This window comes from Puma concolor, chromosome A3 (genome assembly GCF_028749965.1).
Source record: "Puma concolor isolate L17-30 chromosome A3, mPumCon1.1.hap2, whole genome shotgun sequence".
NCBI lineage: Eukaryota > Metazoa > Chordata > Mammalia > Carnivora > Felidae > Puma > Puma concolor.
In genome coordinates, this window is record NC_141669.1 from 38,068,682 (window position 1) to 38,082,053 (window position 13,372).

A 13,372-nucleotide genomic window follows, 5' to 3' on the forward strand; every position below is an offset into this window, starting at 1 on the left:
AGGAAGACCTGACAGAATCGGTTTTGCACCCTCAGGGGCCAACACATCTGTTTCCAGAATTTCCCCCTTTTGTTAGCCCACAGGACATTTGAGCTGCACTATCTGAATCTGGAAATGTGCAATATCTGAATCCTTAAGGGGAAGGATACTGTGTGATAATGCCTGCTTGTTTGTGTGGTGTGCCCACCCCAGTTCAGTGGCGGCTAGTTTCCACTGAGCATTGGTGTCTTTGGGGGAGACCGAAAAGCCCCCATTTTTGATAGATTTAGAAGTCCTCGCCCGTCTTATCCTGAACTTGTGAGATTCAGTCTCCGTGGGTGCTTTCATGTCTGCGCACCGTGCGCGAGCTCACATTCCTTTCTGCGCAGTTGCTTTCCTAATCCAGTTCTACGCATCCTCCCATTTGTCATTCACCTACCTCAATCACTGGATCTGTGTTTCAGTGACATCTGTGTCATGCTGGTGTTGTTACGTAATCATTCTCATTTTCATTGTCTGAACTCCTAGAAAACACAGTCACGCTACTCAAAGTGCTAAAAGTTAGACTAGTGTGGTCTCTCTAGAGAGCACAACAGTTAACCCACAGTCGAAGACAAACTGTTGGCGCACCCGGGGGGCTCCGTTGCTTGGGCGTCTGACTCTTGATTTCAGCTCCGGTCATGATCTCAAGGTTTGTGGGATTGGGCCTGGCGTCTGGCTCTGCATTGACAGTGCGAAGCCTTCTTGAGATTGATTCTTTCTCTCCCTCTCTCTCTCTGCCCCTCTCCACACGTGCACACGCTCTCTCTCTCTCTCTCTCTCTCTCTCTGAAAGATAAATACACATTAAAAAAATAGACTATTAACACACAACTACAGTGCTCCTCAGCTGCACACATAAGTCCTATCATTCAGAGTGATGTGGCCATGCATGATTCATTATTTTGAGTCACAAAATATAGACCAGGGGTGGGGTGGGGGTGGGGACAGCAATAGCAACTATGGAAAGTAGTCAACTTCTGAAGTTCAGTCTCCACTCAGACTTTTCTCCCAAACTCCACGCTTGCAATCAACTGCCTACCCAGTGTCTCTATTTTGATGTCTTGAAACTTCTCAGCCTTACCAAGTTCAGACCTGAGCCCCCGATGCTGCTCCTAGAACCACTCCACCTTCAGCCTTCCCTAATTCATGTGGTTCCATTCTTCCAGCTCTTCAGGCCGGCTTGGAAGGCTCCTTGATTCCTGTTTTCTCAGCAGCCAGTGCGGTAGGAGATCCTGTTGGCCCCATCTTCAAACAGAGCCACACTTCCTGTTACCAAATCCAGCACCAGCCACTGTCACTCTCCCTGGGTTTCTGCAGCAGCCTCCTCCCTGCTCTCCCAATTTCTACTCAGCTCCCACCCCTGGGCAGGTTCTTAGTACGATGACCAGAGGGATCCCTTTGAATATGTAAGTCAGAATAGGGGCGCACGGGTGGCTCAGTCAGTTGACCTTCTGACTTCGGCTCAGGTCATTATCTCAAGGTTTGTGAGTCTGAGCCCCACGTCGAGCTCTGTACTTTCAGCACAGAACTTCAGATCCTCTGTCCCCCCTCTCTCTGCTCCCCCATGCACGCATGCACACTCTCTCTCTCAAAAATAAATAAACGTTAAAAAATTGCTTTAAAATATGTAAGTCAGAATAGATGTCACTTCTCTAAAACTGCCAAGGCATGTCATGTTACTCAGAGCAAAAGCCAAAGTCCTTACACTCACCTCTAAAACCTGTGTGATCTGGGCACCCTCCTCATCATTACTTCTGACCTCGTTTCCTTCCAGGTTCCCGGCCACATGGAATTCTTCCTGCTCTTTGAACACTGCAGACTTTGCCCTGCCTCAGGGACTTTGCATAATTGTTTCACTGGAAAACTTCTCCCAGATAAACATGTGACTGTCACCTCTAGGTCTTTTCTCAGATGTCACCTTCTTTCCGTCCGACTTAGCATAGACACCTACCTCTTACCCTGAACTTCTTCACCCCATCGCCTCTTTTCATATAAGGCACTTATTTATTGGGCTTACTGTTTATTGTCTGTCTCGTCCACCAGAATGGGGCAAGAATTTTTGTCTCATTTGTTCCCTGGTATATTCAATGCATTTAGAATAGTGTCTAGTACAGGGGCGCCTGGGTGGCGCAGTCGGTTAAGCGTCCAACTTCAGCCAGGTCACGATCTCGCGGTCCGTGAGTTCAAGCCCCGCGTCAGGCTCTGGGCTGATGGCTCAGAGCCTGGAGCCTGTTTCCGATTCTGTGTCTCCCTCTCTTTCTGCCCCTCCCCTGTTCATGCTCTGTCTCTCTCTGTCCCAAAAATAAATAAACGTTGAAAAAAAATTTTTTTTAAAAGAATAGTGTCTAGTACATAGTAGGTGCTCAATAAGTGTTTTAGAATGAATGAAGAAGGTGGTCACCATCCTCTGTTTGGATTATATCCTGGGAAGTGCGGCTGTAGTTGTCGTGAGGTACAGGGTCCCCAGAATAGTGGTGAGTGGTGGGCTGAGGTCAGGGGCCTAGTGGTCACCTGCAGCTATGTCTCACCTCCTGCCCTAAATGGTGCTAGCCAGGTTGATCAAGGTTGCAGCATTGTCTGGGGAAGAAGGTTCAGAGGAAATATAAGTATTAGAAGACAATCAGATCCCTCAAAGGTGGTCAGATAAGCGGAGTGATGGCAGAAGGTTGTGCTAGGTTGGGTGGTAGAGAATGCCCTTTGAGAAGATGACGTTTGTTTGTTTTTTAAATGTTTATTTTTGCGAGGGATGAGGAGGGGCAGAGGCAGAGGGCGGCGGTGGGGGGGTGGTGGTGCGGGGCACAGAGGCTCCAAAGCAGGCTCTCCACTGGCAGCAGAGAGCCCAATGTGGGGCTCGAACTCAGGAACCCTGAGATTAAGACCTGTGCTGAAGTTGGATGCGTAACTGACTGAGCCACCCAGGTGCCCTGAGAAGATGACATTTGAGCAAAGGACTTGGTGACAGGTCCTGGGTGTGGGGTCAAATCCTAGTTAGGAGGGGGGGAGGCAGCAATGGGATATGGCAAGTTTATTTCTCTGCTCGACAAGTAATGCTCTAGAGCTCAGAGTCCTCCATGTGACCTTCTGTACCCATTGAGCAGATGAAGGAAGAGAGAGAGCTTGAGGACCACAGGGAGAGTTTTTAGGGGCCAGCTCTAGCTGTGCTGCTGTACATCACTACTGCCATCAACCAGAACTCAGCCCTGCTTCAGCACAAGGCATGCCGGGAAATGTGGCCTACCTGTGTGCTCCAGAGGAAAAGCGAGTGAGCACTCGGCCTCGTCTCTGCCACACTAGAGACCTTGCACAATTCGGGGCGGATACTCAGTGCGAAACACATGGAGCAAGGGGCATCCACTGGTGTGGATGAAGGAGATGTGTGGCCTAGAGCAGCCTTTCTGGAAGGGAATGTGGAACTGTCTTGCTCCATCTATCGGAATTTATGTGACAGAAATGTGTGTACAAACATGAATGTACAGGAAAGACCTTGCAGTATAGTTTTTAATAATGAATAGTTGGAAACTTTGGACAAATAATGGTTTGTCTATAAAATGGGATACATATAATAATTTAGAAATGAAGATAGATCTCCTTATATTATCATTTGAACATATGTCTAGCGAAATGCAAATTATAATATCTCAGAATATTCATACACCAATTTTAAAAATAAGTAATACTTGCATGTGGTCCCAAATTCCAAAGGTACAAAAGGCTGTGCATTGCACAGTCTTTGCTCGTGCTTTGGGTCACTGAGTTCCTGTCTTTGCAGGCACATAGTGCTACCAGTTACTTGTATCTCCTTGCAAAGCGTCTTACACATACACCAGCAAACGCATTTATATGGGGGCACACTCCCCCATATATATGTCTGTGTATTTTTATTGCCCCCTTTTTTATACAAATGCTAACTTACTACACATGTTCTTCTGCACCTTCCTTTTATCACTTAAAGATTTAACTTGGCAACCATTCCATATCACTACATAAATAATTCTCTCGTTCTTTTTATGGCTTCATCATATTTCCATATATGGATATACAAAAGGAATTACTTTTAAAAATAAGTATTTTTACATAGAACTGTATAAAAGGTATCCTCAAACTTCATAGCTCTTGCAGAAGTCAAATGACGCCCATGTGGTTATACTTTTTCCGTCCTCATCCCTGCAGCTCTGGATGGCTGACCCCTGACAAGGACTCTCTCCTTGATCAAATTTTAATCAGGTTCCTCTGGGCCTCTCTTTGACTAAATCTCAGCTTTGACCCCCCCCATCCTGTGTCTGGCCTTCCCAGCCCAGTCTCAGCAAAGAATTCTACGAAGTCGGTTTAGTGAGAATCTCCTCACCTTTGATATCTACTCAAATTTCTCACGCCCTACCTTTGATTCTTGGTAAAGGCAAGAATTGTTGATGTCCCCTCTTAGTAATTTTCCATCCACTGACACTCTGTTGGCTGCACATCCCCACTTGGCCTTGGATTCAGAGTTGAGCCAGATCTTGCTCCCCGGTTGCCATATCCCTATTGCAATAGCCCGAATAAAGTCTTCCTTACTGTTTTAACAAGCGTCAGATGATCTTTTCTTTAACTGCCCTACTACTTTCTTGAACCCCTTCTTCCTTTGTCTTTCTTCACACACACTCTGCAGGTCTCCTCCTCCTTCTCTGGCTGTTCCTCCTCCTTCTCCCACCCAGCCATCATGTGGTGGTATTTTTCAAGGCCTAAACCCCATCTCTTCTATTCTCTACTCTCTGCAGTGATCTCATTCATTATAGAGCATATTAAATCACTGGCTCGTAGATAGTTATCACTAGCCCAGGCCCCTGCTGTGGGCTTTCACTTGACTGCATAGACTTTTCCTTAGATTTCTTTTTTTTTTTTTTTTTCTTAGATTTCTTGACGGGAACACTCAGCCCCAAGCTGTCTTCCCAAGCTTGTAATTTCCCTCGGCCGCCACGCTCTCTTTTGCTACAGCGTCGTGGACCCTGGGCCCGGGGTGCTTTTGCTCTCGATGGCTCAGTGTGCTCAGTTAATTGCTACTCATCATTCAGACCTGAGCTCAGTCAGTCCAGAGCCCCTCAGAGTCTTCCCTGTCCCTGCCCTCTTCACAGGCCCAGATTCCACTTCTGTGTGTTTTCATAGCAATACCTAAACCTCTCATTCGTGACCTCCCTTGAAAAAGGAAACATCATCCAGATCTGGGTTGAGAGATACCATGTGAAGTGACTGTTTTGGACTCTTCAAAAACATCAGTATCATGAAAGAAAATACCCACAGAACAGTGCTTGATTAAAAGAGACTGAAGAGATATTATCACCCTTGTGCGGGCAGTCTCTCAAAGCCATTATTTGGACAGTTGGGGACATTTGAATAAGGACTGGATATTGGATAAAAGTATTGAAGAAATGTTAAGTGTCTTGGGTTTGATAATGATATTGAGTTAACATAGAAGAATGTCCTTCTTAGGAGATACATGTTGAAGTGTGTAGGGTTGAAGTCTCATAACTTACTCTCAAGCAGTTCAGGAAAAAAATGTGTGTTTATATATCCCTATACCTATATCTAAGTTTAGATATGTGCCTATACCTATCCTTCATATACATGTATATTTATACATAAGTACATGTATATATACATGTTACATATAAACAGGTATCTACAGCTATATCTGTCTAGAAAGAACAAATACGGAAAAAGGCTGAGAATCGATGAATCAAGGTGAAGGGTATGCTGTACTGTCCTTGCAGCATTTTGTAGGTTTGAAATTTTCCAAAGTAAAAAGTTGGGGGGAAATGAATGATCACATAAAGTACAAGAAGCGTTGGAGAAGAACTTCTTGATGACTGTTGTTCAGGCCATCATCGTCCTCTTTTTTTTAAAAATTTTTTTTTTCAGTTTATTTATTCATTTCGAGGGGGAGAAGGGCAGAGAGTGAGGGGGACAGGGAAAGGGAGAGAATCGTAAGCAGACTCGGCACTGTCAGTGTGGAGCCCAATGCGGGGCTCAAACTCACGAAATGTGAGATCATGACTTGAGCTGAAACCAAGAGTCAGACGCTTAACCGACTGAGCCACCCAGTCGCCCCTATCATCCTCTTTGTTTTTAGCTACAGTCCAGAAAAATTGCTTTTTCTAAAAAAAAAAAGAAAAAGAGAAAGAAAAAAAAATCTAAGACACAATATAAAGTACAATCCAACTGATAACACCTTAACTTAAATGGCTCAACATCATTGCAATCCAGGAGCCTTACAAACTCTGGATAACATCATTTTCTTAATCAAATATTCCAACTCTCTACTTGGCCAAGTACCACTCACACATTCGTCTTTCAAAAAGAAATTAAAAGGAAAAAGATTTGGTGGCATTATTGTTGCTGCCCAGTATCTTAAGCCTTGACTGTATACAATTCCCCTTTTGTTCATTTTATTTTACTTATTTATTTATTTTTATTATTATGTTTATTTTGAGAGACACAGAGAGAGAGACAGAGGGAGAGAGTGAGTGGGGGAGGGGCAGAGAGAGAGGGAGACACAGAATCGGAAGCAGGCTCCAGGCTCTGAGCTGCCAGCACAGAGCCCGACGCGGGACTCAAACCCATGAGTGTGAGATCATGACCTGAGTTGAAGTCGGATGCTCAACCGACTGAGCCACCCAGGCGCCCCTCGTTTTGCTCATTTTAAAGATGAAACAAGGACTCTGTTAATCTTGTGCTAGTCTTGTCTGGGGAGGGACAATGCTTCACCCTTGCTGTGATCCCTCACACGGTTCCCATTTTCTGCATATGCAACCATTTACTCAGATGCAGATCCTGTAGCTTACATCATGTCATGTTTATGAGCTCTGCACACTGGTTGCATCCTTCAGGCTTTTAATTCCTTGCAGTTCACCCCTACAGTTTCCTGAACCATTGCGTGTGAAGAAGAGAGTTGGTTTTCTTCTTTTTGTTGTGAACGGATTACCCACTCCCCACCCCTTGACTGCCATAGCACTGAATGGAGAATTCAACCTTCTTTCCCAACAAGATAGGAAAGGGGGAAGGCATGATAATAGGAGGACAGAAATACCACGTTTTTTTTACCCACCAAATTAAAATTTTATATTTCCGCTTTTTCTGATAAGATGCCTGTCCTCTATTCAATTGTATGTATGTACCTGTGACAGATCTTAATTTAACTTTTAAGTGTTCCTTGAGAATTTGGGAATTTTATGACAGCATTTTATTAATGTCCTCTAAGTCCGAAATTTTCATTAGAGGATGTTGGTTTTTGTCTCTCATGAATTTATGGATTCACATCATGCACAGGAAAAAATTATGTGGATGTTCTTCCTCATGGGGAGATGTCTTTCCTGCCCCTGCTCCCCAGGCTGCCATGTGCATGGGGCTTTCCTAGGCATCAAGGCCACCTTGGTTTGGAGAAATGCCAGAGGTGGAAGCATCAGCTGGGCCATGCTTTCATTCTACTTGTCTACATTTGATTGAAGTCCAAGAAAATTTCAGTTCATGGAGAAGACATCTCATAATCTGTGTTCATGGAGAATAACACCAAGTGGAATCACCTTCCCCCCACCCGCATTTTCACATAAAGGGGTCAGATTTCCAGAAGAGTAAGTCTGCCTATTGTTTTTAAACCACTTTAAACTCATTGTCTTGGGGCGCCTGGGTGGCGCAGTCGGTTAAGCGTCTGACTTCAGCCAGGTCACGATCTCGCGGTCCGTGAGTTCGAGCCCCGCGTCAGGCTCTGGGCTGACGGCTCGGAGCCTGGAGCCTGTTTCCGATTCTGTGTCTCCCTCTCTCTCTGCCCCTCCCTCGTTCATGCTCTGTCTCTCTCTGTCCCAAAAATAAATAAACGTTGAAAAAAACAAAACAAAACAAAACTCATTGTCTTGGTAATGTCCCCAGCCCTGAAGAGAGGCTGAAAGTCCACCTCAACTTGAGCAGATAGTGACCTGGTCTCATTAACTTCCTTTGGGAGAGCTGTTCTCTTACTTCCCATTTAAACCATAGATCCTGAGGCACTGGGTGACTCAGTCCCTTAAGCGTCTGACATCAGCCCAGGTCATGATCTCACAGTTCGTGAGTTTGAGCCCTGCATCAGGCTCTGTGCTGACAGCTCAGAGCTGGAGCCTGCCTCGGATTATGTGTCTCCCTCTTTCTTTGCCCCTCTCCTGCTCATGCTCTGTCTCTCAGTCTCTCAAAAACAAATAAATGTTAAAAAAAATTCTTTTTTAATACAAAATAAACCATAGGTCTTATCCAGCATTTTCTACCTACCAGATTTGGCAAGGGGAAAAAAAAAGAGATTAATTGCTTAGATCACAAAGCAGAGTTAGGCAGCTACCAGCTGGCCCCCAACATTCGCAACCAAGGCAAGAGTGTAACGGAGGCCCTGCACCAATACATCCAATATTTACAAAGTCAAAGTGACAAGATGCTAAATGAAATATGTCTTATCCTCCTCCCATGATAAACACATATTTACATTAACAGAATCAAAAAACATGTATAGGGTGCCTGGGTGACTCAGTCACTTAAGCATCCGACTTCAGCTCAGGTCATGATCTCATGGTTCATGAGTTCAAGCCCCTCATGGGGCTCTCGCACAGAGCCAGCTTTGGATCCTCTGTCTTCCTCTATCTTTGCTCCTCCTCAGGTCACATGTAGGTGCATGCACTTCCTCTCTCTCTCTAAAATAAATAAACATTAAAAAAAAAACACCCCAATGTATAAAGCTGTGGCTATAGACGATAAAAGTTGACAGCATATCATAGGTGACTCCATTTAACATTTACTGCTCATGTCTGGGTGATTGATGATGGTTGGAGGAATAATAAAATAAAGACAAGTAGAATTCAGATTTATTAAACATTTTGTTAAATTATTTTTTGCCTTCATTTCAGCAAAATCCCTGACTTGTTAAAATCAGGATTTTTACTGAATTTGAGAAGAAGCAAGAAACTGGGTTCTAAGTGGGTGCTTTTCACTCTTGTGAAATACATTGTTACGCAAGAACCCACGGTAGTCACGGTATCATACATTTCTGGTGGGAATGTAAAATGGTGCCACTGCTTCAGAAAACAGCCTGGCACTTCCTCAGAAAATTAAACATGGAGTTACCATATGACCCAGCAATTCCCCTCCTAGGTATATTCCACCCGAAAAAGTTTAAAACACATGTTCACACAAAAGTTTGTGCAAGAGTGTTCATAACAACATTATTCATAATAGCGCAACAGTGGGAAAAACCCAAGTATTTATCAACTGATGAATAGACAAACAGAATGAGCTATCTCTGTATGATGGAATATTATTCAGCCGTAAATAACAAGGGGTGAGGGGCGCCTGGGTGGCTCAGTCGGTTGGGCGTTCGACTTCGGCTCAGGTCATGATCTTGCGGTCCGTGAGTTCGAGCCCCGCTTTGGGCTCTGTGCTGACAGCTCAGAGCCTGGAGCCTGTTTCAGATTCTGTGTCTCCCTCTCTCTCTGACCCTCCCCCGTTCATTCTCTGTCTCTCTCTGTCTCAAAAATAAATAAACGTTAAAAAAAAAAAATTAAAAAAGAAAAAAAAAGCCCACAAATTTTGGGGTGCCTGGGTGGCTCAGTCGGTTAAGTGACTGACTTTGGCTCAGGTCATGATTTCACGGTTCATGAGTTCAAGCCCCGCATCAGGCTCTGTGCTGACAGCTCAGAGCCTGGAGCCTGCTTTGGATTCTGTGAGTCCCTCTCTCTCTGTCCCTCCCCTGCTCATGCTCTGTCTCTCTCAAAAATAAATAAACATTAAAAAAAAAAACCTCACAAATTTTAAAAAGCTAGCTCGTTCCCTCCTTCATCCATTCAGTCTGTCAGTCAGACATTTATTGAGCATCTATAAAGTGCTAGGTAGTGTTTTAAGTGCTGGGATTACCTGTATCAGTGAACAAAACAGACAAAATTCCCGGCCCTTGTGAAGGTGATAAATTAGAAGAGAGCACAAGCAGAAAATTTTAGTTCAAGTGTTAGAAAGAGGATCTGGAAGAAGTAAAATGTTTGCAAGTAAGTGTGTTGTCAAAAATTGGTGGGAAATTTCATAACAGAGTCTCTGTTGAGTCTCTGTTGGGCCCAGAAAAAAACAAAAACAAAAAACAAAACAATCCTCCTAGCGTTCCTGAAAATTATAGTCATGTTCTCAGACTTCAGAAAGCATGGAAACCTCTGGAAAGTCTGAATAAGAATGGAGATTGCCCAGAATTCTGTCTGGTTCCTTAGGCCTCTACATTTAATTACACTTTTCATTACAGAGAATTTATTTAAAAATTTTTTTTAATGTTTATTTATTTTTGAGAGAGAGATAGAATGTGAGTAGGGGAGTCAAGGAGAGAGAGGGAGATGCAGAATCTGAAGCAGGCTCCAGGCTGCTCAGAGCTCAGATGCAGGGCTCAGAGCCTGATGCAGGGCTCAGACTCATAAATGGTGAGATCATGACCTGAGCTGAAGTTGGACTCTTAACCAACTGAGCCACCCAGGCGCCCTCATTATGGAGAATTTAAAACAAATACAAAGGTAGGCTAGAATGGGGAACACCCATCCAGCCCCAGTGACAACTCTGGAAGACCAACTGCAATAAGGGCTGAAGGGCCTTTCACCAAGGTTCTCAACCTCATCACAATGGACACTTTAGGCACTATAATTCTTTGCAGGGGTGTGGGGAGGTCCCAGGCACTGTAATGTGTTTATCACCATCCTGGCATCTACCCACTAGATAACCAGTGGCATCCCAACCCTCAGTCATGGAAATCAAAAATGTCTCCAGACGTTGTCATATGTCTCCTGGACGAAAAAAATCACTCTTGGTTAAGAGCCATCACTTTATTTTTAAAATTAATGTATTACTATTTTCTTGATTGAAGTATAGTTGACACACAGTGTTACATTAGTTTCAGGTGTATGACATAGTGATTCAACAGTTTTATACATTATGCTGTGCTCACCACAAGTGTAGCTCCCGTGTGTCACCAGGCATTGCTATTACAATACCATTGACTACATTTTCTATGCTGTACTTTTCATCCCCCTGACTTATTCCATAACTGGAAGTCTGTACCTCCCACTCTCCTTCCTCCATTTTGCCCATCCCCCACCCCCTCAGCTCTGGCAACCATCAGTTTTTTTTTCTGTACTTATGAGTTTGTTTCTGCTTTGTTTTGTTTTTTTTTTTTTTTAGATTCCACATATAGGTGAAATCATATGGTATTTGTCTTTCTTTGTTTGACTTATTTCACTTAGCACAATACCCTCTACATCTATCCGTGTTGTCACAAATAGTAAGATCTCATTATTTTTTATGGTTGAGTAACATTTCATTGTGTATAACATCTTTTTAAAAAAATTTTAATGTTTATTTATTTTGAGAGAGAGAGCGAGCAAGCGAGCAGGAGAGAGGCAGAGAGGATCCCAAGCTGGCTCCACACTGTCAGCATAGAGCCCAATGTGGGGCTCGAACCCACAGACTGTGAGATCATGACCTGAGCCGAAATCAAGAGTCGGATGCTCAACCAACTGAACCCCCTAGGTGTCCCTATACCACATCTTATTTATTCATTCATCTCTCAGTGGACACCTAGGTTGTTTCCATATCTTTGCTACTGTAAATAATACTGCAGTAAATACAGGGTACATATTATATCTCTTCTAATGGGTCTTGTTTGTTTTCTTTGGATAAATACCTAGTAGTGGAATTATTGGATCACATAGTATTTCTAATTATTGAGGAGCCTCCATACTGTTTTCCACAGTGGCAACGCCAATTTAGATTCCTACCCAACACGCACAAGGGAAGAACCATTGCTTTAGATGATATTCTAAGTCATGTTTTTTCTGACTCTTGGCCTGTCCCCAGTGGATTAGCCATCGGTTCTGTTACTTAGAAAACTACTGACTCTTTGGGCTGCAGACTGAGAACAAATTGTAGTTAATGATTCAGCATACTGGACACATAGTAAGGACCCTTTCTCTGAGGAGACTGATTGGAGTCAAGGTGCTGGTCCACCCTGTGTGGTCCACATTGCCTACTGAACCCACAGTCATACTGAACATGGCACTACATCCACCATCCTACATTGGACACAAAGTTGAGGACCCTGCTTCTGATGCAGAAGCCTCCACTACATGCAAGACTTATGACTTCTGCCAAAAGTTGGCCCCTTTATTTAACAGTGAAGGAATCCACAGGACAGGGGCATTGGCTCTACCCATTCTTGATGGATTGCCTACATTGGACCTTTGACTCTCGTTTTTTTTGGCTTCCAACAGTGCTTCACCATTGTTACACTTTTTTAGGTTATGATGTTGCTGGTCCAGTCTCATTAGCTGACTCTAGGCATACCATTGTGGTGTTTGAAACCAGACTATCATGTATTTGGCTTTCTGGATCATTTGCAGGTTGACAGTGGTGCACCTTTTGTAACAAAGCCTGCAAAGCCACCCAACAAGGGACTGAGAGTCCAAGTATTCAATGAATCTATATGCTCTCTATCATCCACAGGCTTCTGGTATTGTTGAGCTTTGAAACACTCTCCTCGGAAATCAACTCACAAAGATTTCAGACTCTACCTCTCTCATCTCCTCCTTGTCTAAATACCTTAGTAAGGCAGTTTGGTCACTGTGATGTTTTTGTAGTATGTCAGCTTGGCTAGACTAAACCATATTTCTGAATTCCCATAGCTCAGTGTTGGCCTCCTCTGATGGCAGATTGGATACTCATCAATGTCATAGCATACCAGCCTTTGTGAGGGAAAAGCCATTCTGTTGAACCCAGGCATGGACTCCATTACCCACTATGGCCAAGCCATCTCATACATGGACTATTCCATGTACACTCTTCTCACTTGTACATGGGCCTATTGAGCACTGGCATCACCACCTGATTAAATTTGTGAAAATCTATCATCTGAATTTTGTGCAGGCCAAACATATAAGTTAAATGAAAATATGTTGGGGATCACCAGGTCTGCATCTTTTGAGCTTTGGATGGTGGTGGTTCTGGATGGTGGTAGCAAGAGATAGGGATTCCCCCAGGGATAGGGCATTGATTTTTGGTTGAGTATTTAAGGTAGAGGTGGGGAGGAGCAGTTCTAGAATCTTTCACTTGGCCTGTCCCATCACAATAGGCTTTATTCTTTGGGTCAGGAAAGAAATGTGGGGATTTCACCAGCTGGGAAATATATCTGATGTGACTGGGGAAATAACCACAAGATTAGTTCAAGGTCTCACCTGGCCCACTGTGAGATGGACTTCAGCCAAAACTCTATCTGCTGATCTCCATAAGCTCTTTCCTTTCCATTGGATGATGGGGCACTTAGGCTTTCCAAAGATTAGGTTCAG

The 13,372-nt window shown here is 43.8% G+C and overlaps 1 protein-coding gene across 5 annotated transcripts in view; it reads left to right on the forward strand.

The window, feature by feature from the left end:
• CHCHD5 (coiled-coil-helix-coiled-coil-helix domain containing 5) overlaps positions 1-13,372 on the forward strand; it is a 43,206-nt gene that overhangs the window by 10,835 nt on the left and 18,999 nt on the right. Inside the window, exon 6 of one of the 5 annotated variants that reach the window (XR_015249060.1) lies at positions 4,909-5,910. The exons of 3 other annotated variants lie outside the window; for them this stretch is intronic. The gene's annotated coding sequence lies outside the window, so the exon portion shown is untranslated. Of the gene's footprint in view, positions 1-1,794; positions 1,919-4,908; positions 5,911-13,372 lie in introns of those variants that run through there. One more of the 5 variants, XR_015249059.1, reaches the window with a different exon arrangement.